The sequence below is a fragment of the Pteronotus mesoamericanus genome, unplaced genomic scaffold, assembly GCF_021234165.1.
Source record: "Pteronotus mesoamericanus isolate MK-2021 breed Mesoamerican mustached bat unplaced genomic scaffold, CSHL_Meso_final contig_169, whole genome shotgun sequence".
NCBI classification, from domain to species: Eukaryota; Metazoa; Chordata; class Mammalia; order Chiroptera; family Mormoopidae; genus Pteronotus; species Pteronotus mesoamericanus.
Genome location: NW_026555068.1, coordinates 15,182,334 through 15,203,552, shown reverse-complemented (window position 1 = coordinate 15,203,552; position 21,219 = coordinate 15,182,334).

Here is a 21,219-nt window from a genome sequence, read left to right as displayed (position 1 = left end):
GACTTACTGACACTAAGGAACTCTTGTTTAATTCAATAGTATAGTGACTACAATATTGAGTTTTTCTTTGTTGCTCCAATCTACTTTTCTCAAACATCAAAATTTTACCAAAATTTATGGGAAAGGTGCTTTGTACATACAATTATATATATATATATATATATATATGGTAACATATACATTTTCTTGGAAATTCAATTTTCTTTATTTTGTCTTACCCTTCTAAATTCTCTGATATACACACAGAAAAGCTGAACAATGTGGCAAGACATCAGAAACCGCCCCCTTATTTTTTTTCATCTATTTACAATCCATGATGCTAACATGATTATTAAATCAAATCAAGGCATCAAAAATAATTTAAAAATACAAATTTCCTAAAATATGTTATTACCCTGGATCATGACCTTTGAAAATATTGGAACAATTATTTTACATAACTGTGAGTGAATTCATCCTTAATTACAAATGAGGTAATTTATTACTCAAAAATAAGACAAATAAAGATTAATCTAATTTTAAAACAATCTTAATTGAATCAGAAGCATCTTTACTTGAACTCAAAACCGTATCTAATGAGTGTTATGGAAATAATATCCACAGACTGTACTTTTTATATAGACCTTCTTTTATGTGTTACATAATCAATTTTTTGTATAGCAAAAATATAAAGAAATTAAATATCTTTGTACTATCCTGGAATTCAGTTCTACAGTGAAGGTGTTATCAAGCAAGTATGTGGACAAATCTTCATTATATTTATATTTTTTTCTTCTAAGAAATGTTAGAGTTTCCCTCTGCTTTTGGCCAGAAACAATGGAATTTTTTTTACTATGTTTATATTTTATATTTTGTCCCCTTTGTCTGATTATTTAAGTAAATTATTTACTTCTATTCAGTGATTCATATACCTAAAGTTATATTAGAAAAGAAGACAAATTTGATACCAGTCTAAATGTTTTGATTTTGTCTTCTGGAGGTAATAATAATATCACGTAACAACTATACCTGTTTATATTTGGGTGGGACACTGCATAGTGTTTTCAACTTTTTATTAATCATCACAACAAACCTGCAAGCACTATTATTCTTATTTTATAGATAAAGAAAATGAAATAGAAGCCATGAGCATGTAGCTAGTCAGTGACAGAGCTAGTATCCAGGCTCCTGGCAAGTCCAGTTCTTTTTGACGACACAGCAGATCCCCACAACAGAACACATAGCTTAGCTGTGTGGGCCAGTACAACTGCTTAATTTTGACTGATTTGTCTCCATAACGTTTCAGTAGCTATAAACTTAACTACAAAGCACAAGCTAATCTCGTACATTGACAAAAATAGATTTCTCTTTTTGAGGGTAAGAAACTTCCCCTAGAATTGTTACTTTTTCAAGCCTAGAACATTAAAATAATTTAGCAAAGATCATTAATATGTATTGCTACACTATCAATTCTACCATTGAAATTCAACCTCCAGTCCGAATAATAAACCATATGATCTTCATTTTAGGAATAGGCATCTGTTAGAAAAATAAACTTCATTAAAGATCCTGCTTCTCTCGATTCTAGCAAATAACGAAATATGCTTCATCCATTTAGATGAATGGTCTCTGGGTCCTACTGAATGTAAAGTGAATACAAAAGTTGAATTTTAAGGGGGTGGAAGGGGTCAAATATATGGCGATGGAAAGTGGTTTGACTTTGGGTGGTGGGCACACAGTGCAATCTATAGATCTTGTATCAAAGAAGTATATACTTGAAACATATATGATCCTAACTGATAGCACCCCACTAAGTTTAATAAAATAAATAAATAAATGAAACACATGATGACAAGAAATGTTGAATTTTAGAAGGAAAATAATTCACTCAGTTGTACTATCAAAGATCCTGAATATCATACTTTTTTTCTTCTTCAGCTAAAATTCAAATTAAATTTTACCTTCATTAATGAAAATGTAAATTATTTCAAAATTTTCAGGACATCTGTTTATGCAAAACCTATTCTTTTGTCAAAAAATAAGGTTGTTTTGAAATTAATAGTCATAATTATACATCCTTTAGCGTAAGTCCAATAAATATTCATTGGTTAATTTTGCCATTAGGCTATGGCAGACTTGATGTAAATAAATGAACTGGTGCTAAGTTCAATAAAACAGCAGATCCAGACTTGGCCTGAACATTTTGTTCATCACTACTGTTTCCCACAAGGCAGAACATATGATACATGTTGTCCTATAGTTCTTGAGGCCAGTGTATGCAGAACGGGTTTCCACCAGTTTGACCAAGGAATGATTTACCATGAAAATGGGATGTTCACTTCAAATACACTTTGGTCCAGATTTCGACAGCCCTCCCTTAATTGCCAAAAACATCAGAAAGTTACATGGCTTCATAGCAAACATGAAGTCATCCAGAAAAGATTTTCTTGGGTGCTCACACTGTTTTCTCTGGGAATAACAGAACTCCGTAGAGAAAAACATTGGACCTGCATGTCCTTGGATTCTGTATCCTCTGTATATGATTTCCATTTTTTTAAAAAAGTCCTACATTTGAACTCCAATTAACTTTAGACAGATTCTACATCCATTTACCTAATTTTCTCCAATCGTGCTAGCTGTTATTTGTCATTCTGAACCATTTAGGATCTCACATTTAGTCTGGGCCCCCGTGCATTTTATGTGTTCTAAATCAAGCCATGCTTTCAATGGCAGAGAAAAGATATGAGGACAGTCGTGCGCAAATTGGAGAGCCATTTCCCACTATGATTTTACATTCCCCTTTTGAGCAATTTAAGTCTTACGAATTTTTTATTCTTCCTTTTATAATATAGGCAAAGAAAGGATATTTTGCAAGAATTCTTATGCATTTGATAATAAAACACACATCAAAGAAAAAATTAAATCTATATGAAGTAGTAATAAGGGCTATACAAAAAATAGTGTATAACCTTTTTAAAAAATTAAATTAAATTACTGAGTTATTTTACTTAAGTAGCTTCTCTAGAATCCTGATGCTATGGAAATTCCATAGAAGTGATTTAATCCATTGTTCTGCCTTCAGGAGTATAAAAAGATACCTCAGTTTTGTCAACTTCTGTACAAGAAGTTCCAGAATTACAGAATCACTCTTATACATCCATTTCAGTAGAGATTAAGTATAATTCAGAAAACATCACATTTAAATATATTGTTCTAAATATACTATCTTAATTCTCTAAAATACCAATTAACCTGGGTTAATTGATGGTTTAATCAAGTAACCCATAATTTACTTCTCAGAGAAAAGGCAAACCCAAGAAGATCAGCCTGAGTATGTGTTTACCCTTTCAAGCAGCTTGTAGGATATGCTGTGTGTACTCTGCTCACTCTCTGGTCCTCACATGCACTCCTTGAAACCAGAGGGTGGGGTCTAAAGTTCCGATACTTGGAAACAGAAGGAATCAAAGTCTTTAAAGAAAGATTGCATTGTGGTCATTATGCTGTATTTGCTATGGCAGGAAAATTGGATGCAGAGATAAATAGAACAAGTTAATGTTTCTCTCTCTCTCTCCCTCTCTCTCTTTCTCCCCCCCTTTCCTGTCTCTCTCTAAAATCAATTAAAAATCATTTTTAAAAATGCACAAGTATTGAGTTAAATACCTGATAATCGATATTTTAAAAATATGTATGTGCATAGTCTGCTAAGGCTCCATCCCAGCCACGTTTTTAGTATCAAATGAGTCTGTCAGCCAAAGGCAAAAATCAGTCTTGATTTTTAAGCCTGGGCAGTAAATGCAGATTTCACATTCCTATGTGTATATCAGTCAATGGGCATGATCCACACCATGAGAGATACCACACTGGCATTGGGAGAACAAAAAGAAAGCAGATAAATTCATCGCTCTTGTCCTTAGAAATCTTAGAGTTTAATGGAAGAAATAAGAGGTCCTATTTCCTAATCAGACCACAGAGGAGAAGTCAGGAAAATGCCCACGGCCAGGAGCCCCAAAATTCAGTAGAATTTCTTTCCCATAGGTCTCTTGAGCTTTAGTTTTGATGGGAAGAACTAGATGTGAATAGAACTGACCGTACCTAGGTTGATGTGATGACAGATTGAACCAGTCTGGGAACGACTAGGATTCCATTTATCCCGCAGGCTGGAGCCAAGCACAGGAATGTGTTTTTCTAGGACACAACGTCAGGCCTGAGAAGCCCTTCTAGCTAACTAGAAAGATCTGTACCAATACTACCATTTTTTTTCATTCAACGTAGTTTATATTAGTTTCAGGTGTACAGTACCGTTGTTAGACATCGTATAATTTACAAAGCGATCCCCTTGGTAAGCCTAGTACCCACGTGGCACCATACATAGTTACTACACTATTATTTACTCTATTCCCTATGTTGTACTTTATATCCCTGTGAAAAAGGTGAAGGGATTAAGAAGTACAAGCTGATAGTTATCAATATTATCATTTTTTATATATATGTCTTGACATGAAAAATTTGGGAAGCTCTGTGAGACCAGTAGAGAGTCACAACACCAGGAAGTAATACTTGTTTTGAGGAAAGTCTGGGGAGGGCGGGGCAGGGAGAAGGTGCTTACTTGTGTGTCTCCCCATTTAGACTGTAATGAGCCACTCCTAGGCAGGAAACTGATTCTTCATCTTCTCCACAGGGCTGTGTTGTCTCTCACATAGTAGCTATTTAAAACTGAACTGGATGAATCAATGTCTGGATCAATGATTCAGTGAATAAGTGTCTGGTTCCTCCCACTCACTCTTGAACTCAGTGCCACCCAGCTTCCCAGCCCCACCAGGCTTCCACCGATGCTACCCTTGCTGGTGTCTTCAGGGACTTCCCTGATTTCCATGTCGCTGGACGAACCGATTGCATTTTCAGTCTCATCTTACTTGATGTCAGCATTACGTCCATCTCCAGACTGTGCCTCCTATTTAGAAAGTCTTTCCTTTCAGCTTCTGTGCCATCACACATTTCTGGGTTTTCTTTCCTCTCTGGCTCTGATCGGTTCCCTCCTTCTCTCCTTGGCCCCTAAATCAGGCGTGCAATCAAAGGCCACCTCTCACATGATGGGGACTCATCTCACCAGCTCTAGGCCCCACCGAATTTATATTTCAGCCCTGACCTCTCTTCTGACCTCTACATTCTTGTAACCAATGGTTAAAAATCTCTGAGTTGTCTCTACTGAACTTGTGCGACACCAGGTTCAGCTCTGTGACCACCCATCCACTGCCTGCACAGTCTCCTCCACCTCCAGTGCCTCCAGCACCCCATCGATTCAGCTTCCTGCGACAGGAGCTGAGTGTCTGGCGTGGCAGCTGCCTCTCCCACACTCCCACCATCGGTCCCTCACCAAAGGTCTGCTGACGATTCTCCCTCCAGGATGTGAGCTAGGTCCAGCCGCTTTTCGCCATCTTCATCGCTAGCGCGGCAGCCTAAGCCGTGGTCATTTTTATTTCCGGAGCTGCTATCTCTCACCTGTGAAAACCACCTCCGGTCCTTTTCCCCCTCGTATGTTCTGCTCAGAACAACAGGCATAACGATCTTCAAAAACTGAAAATCAGATCATAGGACTCATCTACTTTAAAGACATGGATAGATTCTCAGCCCTTAACATAAACTACAAAGTGTTAAATAACCTGGTCACTACCAAATTCTGTGGCATCATCTTATGCCATCCTTTTCCATCACTCCCTAGACTCCAGCCACAGGGTCTGTTTTCAGAACTGAAATCAAACCAGTGTGCTCACCTAGCCCAGCAGTTCTCAGAACGTGGTCCCCAGAGCAGCAGCGGCAGCATCGCCTGGGAACTTAAAGAAAATACAAATTATCTAGCCCCGCCCTAGACCTACTGATGTACCGAATCCAAAAACTCCAGGAATAGGACCCAGTAGTTGATTCTGATGCACACTTGTTTGAGAACCACCGATCTAGCTAATCAGAGAAAGGAATCCCTAAAAGTCCCAGTTTTACCGAATCTGTTGCTTAGACATAGCTAATTTGTCAGGTTCTTTGGGTGGATTTAATGAAAAATATTAGAAGCCAGTGTTGCTTGTCCAGCTTAATGAGTTGGCTCCTGAGGGGGTAGGGAAAGCAGTAGGTGGCTTTGGAGTTATGAGTGGCAAGGTATGTACATAATTATGGGAACTTTTTTGTGAGCCTTTGGATGTTCTACTATACTCCATCTCAACTTGAGAGGTCAGCTGATGCTCAAAGAACTATCGCCTAAGAGTAAGCAAGCCTTCTGTGAATAAAAAGCTGGACCCTCTTACTGTCAAACATCACTTCTCAGATTCTTGAATCATTTGTGAAATATTCATATGTATGTCTTTTTCTCTCTCTCAAATTTCAAGTTCACTGAAAATGGGAGTTACACTTCATAATTTTTAATATCCTCCGCATCACCTTGCAATACCAAGTTTTGAGTATAGATTGGATGAGTGGTTGATAGAGCCATTTTTTTCTTTAATTCGGAATAAATATAAACCACTACATGCTTAAAATGTATTGCAAGAAGACAATGTTTTCTTCCCAGAGAATATTTAGTCCCACCCTTCATCTGTGAGGGCACCTAAAGTTCTTTTTCCATGCATTCTTAAATCTTTCTAGCATTTTCCAAAGAGTTCCAGCAGCTGGTTGTCTTCATGTGAAAGGCTGTTATTTACTGAGAATTGCTCCCTGACAACTCACTTCATTTATGTCTCTACCTTATGATCAGGCCTCAGAAACCACCCACTGGCCAGCCTCCCTTCATGAAGCTGAGCAACATTTTTTGGCCTCCTGACGTTTCTCTGTGTATGTACAAAATCATTGTCCCAGGACATGTTTAAGTGTTTGAGAAGGGTTATAGAAGTATTGTGCAATGTAGTATGACTGTTGGAAGCAAGAGAAAGATTTTTCTCTACATCACGTTATCCCTTCTTGCCATACGAGAAACCATTCAACAGTCTCCCCAAGGGACTGGCTCTGGCCTGAAAGCCAAAAGCTCATTAGCCTCACGCCTACTTCCTTTCGGGACTTCCAAGACTCTGAGCAGGCTGTAAAAGCGGAGATGCAGGGCTGAGCAGCTTCTGAGATTTCTTTTTTCTTGCTGGTTTTTCCCAGTTGTTTTATAAAAGAATTGCTGTAAATCACAGGATCCTAAAAAAAATTAAAAATTTCTCTGTCATGATCCTCACTTCCAGTGAGTGCCTTTGTTGTGTCTCTTTTCTACATGGTTCATTCACATCCCTGTGGAATTTCAAGAAACTCAAAACATTTTTTAACATTTAGCACTCATGCAAATCAATCACTTTGAATATCTCATGGTAAATAATCTTTATATAGCATCACCAAAGTACTGTCAAAAGACTACTTGATATCCTAATAGTTGCCTTGTATACATAGTGTATAAAACACACAAACATAACATCTTTGGGCTTCATCAAGGAAAATACCACTGTAATTGCATTTGGATTTGGTTGGATTAAATTGCAAATTTGAAAGTTTCATAAAGACTTCACAATGGCTTGATGTGTGGTAGGATTCTACTCTGAATATATATATATATATATTCCATTTTCATTTAAGAAGTTAAAAAGTACATGGTTTGAATTTGGTTTGGAGGGTAAGGGCTTATTCAGGTTAACACAAAAAGGAAAAAGAAAACTACTCTTTTGTTAAAAGTGAGAGCTTATTTTAAAGTCACTTTTAATGAAGTGCCCTGGAGACATTTGTACTCCATGTTCCCCAATAATGTGAGCTACTAAAAGTCTTTAGTTTACTGTCTATGGTACCTCTAGAGAGTCCCCTTGGTAGCATGTTTGAAATAGAGAAACAAAAACAAAAATTTTTAAAACATGGCTAGATCTCTCTCTGATGTAGGGCAGGAAAAAAATCCAGGCCAATCTGTGACTTTGTATTCCCTGTTCTCCAGTAACAGACTTGTCCCTCCCCTGCTCTGAGGCACCTCTCCTTAAGCCACAAAACTGGCTGCTCTGAGATACACTAGCTGTCTCACATAATTCATATGCCAGCTTGCTGGATTAATTTACACTAATACCACACTAGGCTGTCTTTCTGTATTTTCAAAGTCTCTAAAATATGTTTATAATCAGAAAAATATTTATTTTCAAAAGAAGTAATACCACCAGCTAGTGAAAGCCTTATTTTATGCTTCATAGGATTACTGTGGGGATTAAATAAGATACTATATATAAATATTGAATAATAATAGGGTATTCATTTTGCTGTGTTACCTATCTCTGTATATATGTCAATATAGTATGAAGACCATATGCCCTGTACATTCACATATTTTGTTGAGAAGTCTAAGTTTCTTAAGGGTAGAAATAAAGTTTTATTACATGTATATCATTTCTATTTGAACTTAAAATGTACAAGGGAGCTCAATAAGTATAAATTAGTAAGTGATGACCATCAATCCAAGCAGGATGCTTAACTGCAAGAGTGATGAAAGAGAATAATAAAGAACAGAGGCCAGCTTCCATCAGGTTTTCCACAAAAGAAAAAGCTATTTAACTGTAGCAGGGGAAATTTGTATTCTTTATAGTAAATTAATGTCTTCGAACATGAAGTAGTCTTTTAAAGGAGCTCTAAAAATCCTAGTTTCTTAGAAAATAAGATGAGTTTTAATTTAGGTAGAGTTTTACAGATATGTAAAAGAATAGCATTGAGTTCCTCATTTAAATAGATAAGTAAATGTATTCATGATTTGTTGCTGCATAACAAAGAGCCCCCACATTTAACAACATAAAATAACAACAAACATTTGTAATCTTTATGGGTCAGAAGTTCAGGAGCCGCTCAGTTTTGTGGTTCTAACTTAGCATCGTTCATGAAGCTGCTGTCAAGATTTCTGAAGGCAAGGAAGGCTAGGACTGGAGGACCTGTTTCAAACACAGCTCATCCACATGGCTGCTGTCATGTGAGGTGACTTGAGTGTCCTCATGACATAGGAGCTGTGCAAGCTGTCCAAAGAGAGCGCAAGGAGGAAGCTGCAATGCCTTTTAACGTAACGTCAGAACCCACACACCCTCACTTCTGCCGTACTCCATTAAGCAGGAGAGTCAGGCTCTACCTTTTAAAGAGAGGAGTGTAAAAGAATTTGTGGGCATATATTAAAGCCATTACGCTAAGTTCCACGGGCAATGCCACCTCAATGCAGTGAAGAAATAACATGTCCTAGACCTCACACGGTTCCTGTTTGGCTAAGTATTTTTCTGACAGACATTTCCAAGAGAAACGCAGACATTGCAGCACAAATGAAGAATTATTTAAAATTTAGAACTGTAAAAAGAAGCTAAATTTTATAACTAAGAAAACAGTGGCCTAAAGTGTTTAACCTTTTGAAGGCTATAGGACTAAATCTGAGGTCTCTAGAAACCTAGTTTACATCCTTTGGTGTTTAAATTACATGTTAGGCCATCAGAGCCATAGGAAATCCAAGGTAAAAATATAACTTCAAGTCAATAGTTTGTGTCCAACAAAGTACATTTTACAAGGCATACAAGTAGATAAACATAGTAAAGTACTTGCAACTTAAGTAGAACCAAGAGATTCCAGTACATACATATATATGTATATGTATATGTGTATGTATATGTATATATACTGTATATATACACATATATACATATGTATGTGTATATATACAGTATAACTATACAGTAACAATATATTGTAACTGTATAGTTATAGTTATAATGTATAGAATTGTTACAAAATAACAATTACTTATTTTATCAATTGACATAATGGTTGTCTTTCAAAGCCAAAATAGCATGGGTATTCAACAGCAGTGGCTACTAGTTAAAATAGCTGGTAGATAAATATCATCTTAAATATTTTGATTAATTATGTAATGAAAGCAATTTTGATTTTCTATTTGAAATTTTGCTCATTATAAAGGAAAATTACTATTACTCTTAAAGAAAAAACCCCAATGTAAATAATGCATTTGAATAAAAATATTTTTCCGGCCTACTTCAATAAATCTTTTAGTACTTACTCAATGTTTGCAGAGTGAAGAATATGTCAGGAAGTACCATTTGTAAATGATATTTTTACCCCAAATACTAAAAAAAAAAAAAAGAGTTGGAAGAATTTAAAGAAAATGTAGCACATTTACTGAATTCCTGTAAAAGACATTTAAAAATAGGACACCTTTTCCTGTGCCATGTGGATGTATTGTGAATCATTATCAGGAGAGCCTGCAAATAACAGCCAATTTTAAAGTGTTTCTTTCTTAATAAATAAGATAGATAGATAGATAGATAGACAGATGATAGATATTTCAGAAAATTCTCCAGTTTTGCTGAGAATTGGATGAATTGTTCTCCTGACTCAGGGTTCATATAGTGGTAACTTCTTATTTAAAAAAAAAAAAGGCAGTTGCTAATTGGAAAAAGAAGAGTCTCATTACAAAGAACACATTCTTTTTGTTACTATAACTGAACTGCTTAGATATCTCACTTTGGAATCACTTTCTAATCTCTAGTTCCTTTATTGACTATTTCTCTGTTTAACATATAGATTAATAAGCATGAATGGTTTAAAATATATTATTCTCTCCAAGTACTACATTTTCCATTTTAAGTAATTGGAATGATACCAATTTTATGGGCTCGGGATCCTGCTATATTTTAATCCTGAAAAGGGGAAAACACAAAATTGTTCTCATATTTTGTTTCAAGTCATGCTACCAAACATTTCCTTTTGTTAATTACAGAAAATAAATCCTTGGATGAAGTTTCACACAAAACCCAGGTTAAAGTTACCCCCAGAGGAGCCTAAATTCTCTCTTGACCACAGATTTTCGCTTTCCCTTTCCCTTCTCAGTCCTCTTTCCACTCTTCTTAAAGGTCCCGGTTCAAACTCCTTCCCCGTCTTCTATTCTCTTCCCCTGACTGGCCCCTCCAAGTGTCTTCAATTCGGGTCCCGCCACCACTGTGTCCCCCCACCACATCACACCCCCACAGATGTGAGCATTAGTTCTTTAGTGATAACTGGTCAGTGGGGCTGAACATGACCATTTCATCCCTGTCTTCTTCCCTAGAACTCTAATTCATCGCCTTCCCTTCCCATCTCTTATATTCTACTCCACCTTTAATTAATATTTGTTGAAAAAGTATTTTTAAAACATGTAGTTGATGATAAAGTCAATTTTCTCTCACTTCTCAAGGTATATGTAAATTTTAGTTAACCATGCTATCTCTATAGTCTTTATTTTTATTACTAATGTGCAAAAATATTTAACAAGTTTTATATAGAAAATTAATAATAAAGCAATTCAATCTGGACACTAATGGCTTCATACTTGCTAGTTAATTATCTTTTCCCCTATGTTTATAAACAAAAATGTGGCTAATTGCTAATATTATTACTTAATTTTCCTTACATTCAGTGATTGTAATGTTCTCACCATTAACCTATGTTCAAAATGTGTCAGTGCCATCAATTTTATCTCACGGAGGCTCAGAATTCACTAACCCACTTTGAAATGCAATTTTCTGGGACTAAGATATAAGTACTACATCAGTAATTCGCTGATGTATCTTCACTGGCTCTTTGGCTTGTTGCAATCTGTGCCCTAAATAACCCCCAAACAGAGAGAAGAGGCAGGAAGAGAAACAGAATTTCCATGCTCATTCATAGGAGAAAGAAAGAAATAGGAACAGAGGTGTACCACTCAGGGCTCCAATAAGAAATAGAAGGAAAACTTGAAAAAGGATTATGTGGGGAAGGAATACTTACAAAGAGTCTATGCAAAGGAGGTATGGGGTAGGAGAAACACAAGGACTAGTGCAGAAATGCGGGGACAGGGAAGAAGCGGGGCTTAGTTGCAGCTGGGCTGTGATCACTCCAAGGCCGCAAAGAGGAAGAAGCAGCTAAGAAAACAGCGAGGGGAAGAGGCTGCCAAATCAGCTGCATTGGGAAGAATAATGACCTTGGATGGAAGGACACAACCAAATCAAGGACACATCTCCAGATAAGATCTGGGGGACTAAACACTCCTTCCTCCTTTAAACAAGCCCTCTCTCCCCCGATTTCCAAAGTGGCAGTGGGTTTCCCCCACACCACCAAGCGATTCTCCAGACCCCTGCTTTCTGTCCTATAATTCAACCTAATTCTGACACTATCTACTTGGCGATATCATCAGATCCCGCAAGATATGAGGGTCAGTCCTACAAGACTGCCCTCTGCCACCCACTTCCGATGCCAATAGTCTGGGGTGTCACTGGTGCTTCCGACTGACAATCTATAAGTCACAGATTTCAGTGACCATCGCCCCGCTTTGGATTTGATTAATTTGCTCACAGAACTCAGAGACACGGTTTACTTACTAGATTACCAGTTTATTTTAAAAGGGTGTAATTCAGGATCAGCCAGGTAAAGAGACGCATAGGGCAAGGTTTGGGGAAAGGAAATGGAGCGCCCAAGCCTTTTCCAAGTAGCATTCGCACCCAGTCTCCATGTGTCTACTGACAATAAGCTCTCTGAACCCCTTCCTTCTAAGTTTTTTCAGAGGCTTCATCACATAAGCATGATTGATGAAATCATTAGCCCTTGGCAACCTGCTCCACCTCCAGCCCCTCCTCCTCCACAGAGTCGAGGTGGGGGTGAGGGGCAGGGTGGGGCTGCAAGTTCCAGTCCTCTAACCACGTGGTTGGTTCCACTGGTAACCAGCCCCCATCCTTACGTGGTTTTCAAAGGTCACTCATTAACATAACAAAAGGCACCTTTATCACTGTCATCACTTAGGAAATTCCAAGCATTTTAGGAGCTCTGTGCCAGGAAGGAGACCAAATCTATTTTTCTTACTATAAATCACAATCTCACACCCTTATATCCTCTACTGAAGCTCCCCATAGGCCCAACCAACTGGAAGCCAGGGGCATGGGATGCTATGGAAGGAACATAGTATACAAAGTGTTTCTATATAAAATATCATCCAAACTGGGACACTTCTGAGAGTTAAAAGAGTTGTTAAAATAAACTGTGATTACTGGAAAAAAAAAAAAAAAAAGCGCAACCCACAAATCACTCATACTCATAGATTTTTACATCGTGCGGTAAGTTATGAACCCCTGTAGTAGAAATGCCCCTCCTACTCTGTACTCTATGGCAAAACTGCTTCTCCTCTGCTTGCCTCACATACTTCACGTACACCTAACCCACATTGCCCTCATACCCTGCCAGCCTCCGTGTGTGCCGCAGGCTGCAGCCCCTGAACAAACCTGGCTGGCACCCCAAGGGACCAGTAGCGCGGCAGTGTCAGATGCTTTTTGTCACCAACAGAAACCAGAAAAGCCTAGCTGTCCCTAGCCACTTGTGTCTGAGTGTACGTTGTTAAACCAGGGAGCAACCTGCCTGCAGATCTTAAAAGGGAGGTGTTTTTCAGATCACATCTGGAAAGAGTTGGGGAAAGAGTCTGTTTACCACTCGCCGTCTTTCACACGTAACCATATATTAAAGTGAGAACTGTTCTCTGCACATGAATGTCACACACTGCTAGACAAGACTGTAGGAGCCAGAAAGACAACCCACCCTGACTTATAGTAATACAACTATTTATAATTTTATGTCATCAAAAAATGAACATTCCGAAACTAAGCAGATTCTTACCATATAATCTAGCAATTGCGCTCTTTGCTATTTACCCAAAGGAGTTGAAAACTTATGTCCACACAAAAACCTGCACACAGATGTTTGTAGAAGCCTATTCATAATTAATTGTCAAAACCTGGAAGCAACTAAGATGTCCTTCTGTAGGTGAATAGGCAAACTGGTAATTCAGACAACAGAATGTTACACAGTGCTAAGAAGAAATGAGCGATCAAGCTAAGAAAACACATGGAGGAATCTTAAGTGCATATTATAAGTAAAAAAAACAAAACAACAACAGCAATCTGAAAAGACTACATGCTGTTTGGTTCCAATTAGATGACATTCTGAAAAAGGCAAAACTATGGACAGTAAAAAGATCAGTGGTCCTCAAGGGTAAGAGGGAGAGAGGGATGAGCAGTCAGAGCCCAAAAGATTTTTAAAGCAAAAAAATCACTTCTGTACGATACTGTAATTGTGGGTACATGTCATTATGCATTTGTCCAAATCCATAGACTATACAACGCCCAGGGTGAGCCCAAATGTAAACTATGGGCTTTGTGTGATAATGATGTTTCAATGTAGGTTCAGGGGTTGTAATGAATTCGCTATTCTGGAGGTGGGGGGAGCTATTGGTAATGGGGAAGCGGAAGCATGTGTGAGGGCAGGGGTTATAAGGGAAGTCTGTACCTTCTGCTCCACTTTGTTGTGAACCTGTAACTGCCCTAAAAAATTACGGATAGAAATCTAAGTTTATACTTAAATATAACTGGTAGTGATTAACCTGGTCAAGTTAATATGAACGAAATGCTTTATTACTCAGCCTTCTAAGAGACTAAGTGAAAATACACGAAACAAATACATTCATAACGCAAGTGATTTTGTTTACGCCATTCTATGTTAAGACATTAACAAATATTTTGCCTCTATACTTTTATCCAAATCTATTAACCAACACTATAATACACATATATAATAATAGTCCATGTGCCTGGATAAAAGTATAAATATATTCATAAAAAAGAAAAATAATAATAAATTTAAAAATAATAAAAATATACAGTAAATAGAATAATTTCTGACTTACGTATGAAGTTCATTTTAGTCCAGAAACATTATATAGAATAAATCTCATTAGGTGTCCTGGTTCAATGTGACTGGTGTCCCCAGTCATCCTGTACCATTCAGAGATCACCCACAGGTCCCACAAGTGCTGAAGATAAATGTTGTACATCTTCTGGTTCAAGGTTCACTTCCATGTGTGCGCTCAGGCCCCGATGCCCCAGGAGGCACAGATCCGGGAGCATAGAACTTTTTTGTAAGGCCCCAAGATGAATAACGTCTGTTATCTATACCTACTGGGGCAAACAATAGACCCATGTAGTCACAGTTGGTGACAAGCTTCAAATTAAAGATGAAGGCTGAGAATGGTAGCCTCCAAACTGAGCTTTATGAGACTTAAGGGAAATAGCTGACATAAAAGAAGAAATATTTTTTTCAAAATAACACAAAATAATTACAAACAGTTTAGAATAAATAAAGGAGAAAGGAGCGTGAGGAACCAAGTTAATCTGACAGAATGAGAAAGAGACAGAGGCAGATAGCCTATGCTTCTTTGCATTATTTCTGTATAAATCTGTAGTCACTTTCTTTTGTCATATTGACAACTCTACCAATAGAATGTACACTTTGGGAGTTCTGGGACAAGGACTGTGACAATCCCCTTTCACGCAGTATTTCATTTAATCCTCAAATAGCCCTGAGATGTAGGTATTTTCTTCTAGCCCCTCTTTTGTTTTTTGTTGTTTTTTTACAGATGAGGAAACTAAGCTCAGAGAGTTCCAGAAACTTGCCGAAAGTCACAGAGCTAATTAGTGGCAACAAGAAATCTAGCACTTTTTCATGTCTACCATTTTCTATTTTAATCTTCAGTCTTGAAGTCACAATTAGATTGCTTATTTTTACAGCGTATCTTCTATTTTTTTCCTTAAGTGCCACCAGAGTACTTTGTTAAAGGCCACACATGTAGTAGTTACTTAACATGTGTCTGGTAACTGGTTAACTAGAACTAGGCACCAGAGGATGAGGAACTCAGAGAACAGCATGGAACTAACTAACATCTGAGCATTCCAGGAGGACGGAGGAGCAGCATGAAAACGTTGTAAGGAAAACAGTGGTCAAGTAATAAACTGTAACAGGGGCAGTTGCCTTTGGAATGTCCAACAGATACAGTGAGAAGGAGGATTTCCCACCAGCCAAAAATTATGACTCAGGGTAGAAAAATGAGGACGTGGACAAAATGAAAAAACACATTACAAGAGTCGCTAGGAAGAATAAAAGGACATAAAATTTAATACTGAAGGGCAGATGAATTGCTGGTTCACATTGCCCAATAAGAAAAATAAACAGTCATTTTAAGTCAGTTGCTCATGGCATAAGTCACCTATTTTGAATATCATTTTTACTTAAAATAAGTCTACATGTCTATGGTTCTCCCTAATTGTGAACCATCGTAAACCAGGCTTCTAAAAAAAGACCAAAGCTATCTTAAATAATCAGTCAGTATTTCTAAATGGCTGCCATAGGCAGATCACCCTACCAAATATAAAGGAGTACTTTTGAAGAACTCATAAATTGAAGTATCTACTGATAAAATATCTAAGAAGGAAGAAATAATCCATTTTTTCTAGTGAAACTTACAAACATATGCAGGTACTTTTGCAACTATTCTTTTTCCAGAATTACTAAGGTTGAAGATAAAATCAGATGTTTTAAAATACATAGCTTACATACTTATAAAAAAGAGCAACTTACAGGAAAAGGCACAGATAAAGTAGGATTATTAACATTTCAGAATGATGTAAAGCTATGTGAAGGGTAAAATGATTATACCAAAATGTAGGTTATTATGGTTACTCTAATTGAACATTTTACTTAGCACTAACTTTCATTATAACAAAGTTGGGAAGGGAAACATGATTGGTTAAATTTTAAAAGGAATTTATAACCTGAAAATTTATCCCAAGCACAATGAATTCTGTTATATTATCTTCAACAGTGGATTGATTGGGGATATAGAGGCATTACAATACAGAATTTTAATAACTGCTGAGAAAGCATTTTCCTATTTTTCTAGCTTTCTAAAAAAAATTAATTTGGAATAATACTAGGTTTTTTTCTTACACCATATTTCTTTTTTTTATTTCTTATTACAATTGTCTCAATCTTTCCCCCTTTGGCCTCCTCGACCCATCCCACCCCGCCCCCCTCTCCCACAGTCAATTCCCACTCTGTTGTCCATGTCCATGGGTCATTCATACATGTTCTTGTTTAGTCCCTTCTCCTTCTTTCCACAATTGTCCTCCTTCCCCATCCTCTCTTGTCACTTTTGGTCTGCTCCATGCTTCCATGCCTGCGGGGTTTTTTGTTCGTTAGTTTATTTTGTTGAATAGATTCCACTTATAGGTGAGATCATATAGTATTTGTCTTTCACCGACTGGCTTATTTCACTTAACATAATATTCTCCAGTATCTTACACCATATTTCCAAATAAAAATGCTTTCAACCAAAGTTTTGTGAGGGGTGAGACAGCCTTAAATTCAATATTTAGCTATCTGAAGTGCGCTTGGAATGAGATACTCTGTAGAATGCAATAAATTCCAGTGTTTGAAAAAAACACATTTTTTTAAAGGTCGGAAGCCCAAATTCCATTTTTCTCTAGTAGAAGACCGTCCCACTTCGGCTCACAGGTCGCTGCAGATGGGCCCGTGATCACCACCAAACATCCCTTAAGAGTCAGCTTGGTCTTTGTTTAATCACTTGCAAAACTATCTTGAGCTGAGACCCCAAATTTCTATTCCATTGAATATAGATCAAAGTATGTTTTAGTCTGCAAACCTGTAAAGACAGTTGTCACAGACAACAGTCTTGGAGAAAAAAAAAGTTCCTTAATATGGCTGATGACTTTAATCAAATAAGACATGTCACATTCCTTTTGGAAGTAAGAAGGATACACAATATGAACTACATTTCTCAGGTAATTAAGCATGTACTTACTTCCCTTTGGTTGCATGTATGTGTAATTTTAAGACAGTCCTCTGTAACTGAATTTCCATTATCTTCCATTGTATGATTGAGAAACTAAGTTAAACTGGAATCATGAACTAAGAGAACTAAAGTTGATGACCTTTGACTTTATCAGTCTTATGAATAAATGATCTAACAGACAATCTTCTAAGACCCAGACTCTAGACTAATCTCCATTTGACCAAGTAAAGCTGTATACCACTGGGCAAGACACTTAATCTCTCTGGGCCTCAACATCCCCTTAGGGAAAATGGCAGGTAGAATTAGATGAGTTTCTCAAAGTACGGTTGAATAGATGACTGGCATACATCATCTGATGTAGAGATAAACAACAATTTTGTTGTTACTTTAATGTGTATCATAAATAATATAACCACAAATTCAAACTGATAAATTTTTATCAGTTTTTTTATCAGTTTTTTTAAAATTTTTATTATTTGAAACAAGTGAAAAAAAAGAAATGCATTTATTTTTTTATCCTTTTTAAATTTTTCCAATGATTTTTTTTATTTACAGTTTACATTTAATATTATTTTGTATTAGCTTCAGGTGTACAGCATAGTGGTTAGACAATCATATACTTTAGTTCCCCCTAATATTTCTAGCACCTACCTAATATCATACATGGTTGTTATAATATTATTGACTATATTTCCTATGTTGTACTTTACATTCCTGTGACTGTTCTGTAACAACCAATCCATACTTCTTAATCACTTCACCTGTTTCACTCAGTGCCCTGACCCCCTCTGAAATGTACTTAACTTTAATATTTAAAATATTATTAAATAGTTTATAGGCAATTCATGTACATAGTGAAAAATGTATTTGAAGTAATATAGTTTGGGAAACAGGGCTCAATGATGCTAAACTCTCTCCACCAAGAACAACCTATATTTTCAGTGAAAGAATGATAACTCTCAAAGCTAGAGAAGTACTTTGTAAACCAAAATGGATGATATCAGATTGTCAGTCAGACACAGCTTTTCAAAGAATTTCTTTGTTCAAATGAAAGCAAGCAAAAATCATTGACTGGCTATTAATGTCAATGATTTCAAAAGAGTCTTTAAATAAAACAATAGCAACAAACCCGTTTTCTGACGCACCTTTTTTAATGTTGCCTTCCTGTCTTCCCCTCAAAAGATGAATCCCCGAACTCTCCTTGGTGCCCGTGGCACCCACAACGGGCTCTTGCACCCTCATCTGAGGCAGAAGCCATTCCATCACCGAGGAGGGTTCTCCTGAAATTTCTAAGGACATAATTACCCTTTTCTAAATTTCTCTATAAGATATTTTTGTGGGAACAAAAGTGAATGTTTTTAAGGGAGAAGAATACATTATTTTGTCGCTGACTCTTAACAATTTTTAAAGACAAATGGAGGAAATCTCTATGGAACAAAAGATAATATTCCATAAACTTCTGTATGAACATCTCTAATATTTTAAAAACATGCAAAACAAGCACTCCCTATAAAGAAAGAAAACACAAAATTAATGGTAGCATGTTGTTTTTGAATGCAGGACAGAAATGAATCCCTCCATGGAACTTCGCAGGCTATCAGAGCTGCCCATTGTGTGAAGGGGTTGGCTTTCAAAGGGCCTTCTTAATGGTAGTATGTGTGGTCCTCAATCCAAAAAACTAGTAGGAAAGAAATTTATATAAGTGAGGAACACAGCGTATTAGTAAAAATAACATATTAAAGAGGAAAAACATTCTCAATTTTCACCTAAAATGGTCAAGAAGAAATTGGAGCAATTAGAATATTTCAGTTGTCACTATATTTAAAAAGATTCAGATATGACATCTATTGCTTATGCTATTGTTTATGTCAGCAGCTTCTATGCAGTTAGTGTGAGTTGCTAAAAGGTGTTCAGCTGAGGTCCCCATCAGTGCAGAAAGCCATCTGAGCACAGACCGAAGGAATCAACATGTGTCTACAGCATTTCCGCAAGGCACGTCAAGATCAGCATTTCCCCAACCATTTTTTACGTCCAAAAATACAAACAGACTCACACAGGCTAAGCTCCCACACACAGCTTTTAAAGACCTCATTAAGAGAAAGCAAATTGCTTCCTCCCCTCTTACTAAAAAGCTTTCTCTTTAAAGGCTTTTTAAAAATTCAGTTGTAAAACACCTTAACAGATCAACTTAAATGAAAATCTTTACATGTGGAGAACTATTGACAGGTCAGTATAGCCATACAAAAGGTTGTACTTCTGTCATTTCACTACCATGAAGAAGAATAACAGAAGACTATGAATTATTTTTTTCTCTCATTTGGAAGTTATTAGTAGACTTCCCTTTGTTCCATTGAGAAATGAGAGAAGAAAATATGAAGTTACAGCAAACCCATATGGCCAGCAGGAAAATCCTATTTAATTGCTTTATTGCCAGAAATGTTAAATCACTTCCTGAGGATACAGTTCAAATGAAACATATGGCAGCTATTAACAAAAGCCCCTAATGAATTCAAAAATATGCTTTTTATGGGAGCTCTCTCATAAGCAGCAGTCATACATGCACATACCAGTATGCATTTGGTATTTTAATTCGACAAATGTTTGATGAACACTTACTCCACACCAGACTCTGCAGCCAGCTCGCATGAAATGTTCGTTTCCAAGCAACAGACATGACACTGATGGAACCTCAGGACATAGGCCCCAAAACCAGCCGCGCCTCTTCTCAGAAGTCAAAGGCAAAAAGCTTGTGACCAACACCTCCTTCCTGAAGGTTCAAGGCCCAGGAAAACCACTTCATTTCCACCTGGGTAGTCCTAATTCTCTACTATATTTCTACTCCTTTAATGTCACACCGCTGATGATGTTAAATCTTGTCAGTTAGCATCCACTGTATGGAACTCTTCATCTTTTCACACAGCTTCTTCAATTGGAGAGGAATTCCACAAAGAAATAAACTTTACTAAAGTTTATTGTATGTAGAACAATGTGAGACATGTAATAAGAATCAACAAATAGCTTTAATTAATTGAAAACAGTATTTTTTTTTAAATTTAATGTCTTCTGCCCCTGGAAAATTTCACAAATCTAATCAATTATTTACAAACCATATTTTAAAGAGACAGTTCTCCCTCAGATTCAAAGATAAATCAGCCGAGGGATATCCAGCTCTTATTACTATGTGGTTTTACTTTAAAAGACAAGCTATCAGACCCTGGTTACATTAACTTTGAGTTTCTTTGCTCCACGTCGTAAATATGGCCATTACAGTTATTTACTGGCAGTGAGCTTTGGTAGCTTAAAGAATCATGCAGGACATGGTAAGATTTAAAGTAACTGGCATTGGCTCCATGAAGTATTGGTGTTAGCTGCACAGAGCCTAAAATATTTTTGCCTCGGTGCACCTGATTAGCATTTTTATTAAATATTTACTTATACATGCTCCATTGCATACTTTGTCATCAAATAGAATAAAATATGGAAGGCTTGTCACTGGTCAACTTGTGATTTGGAGCCAGACATTCAATTTGCCTAAAATGCCTTAGCTGTAAGAAAGAGCTCACTTA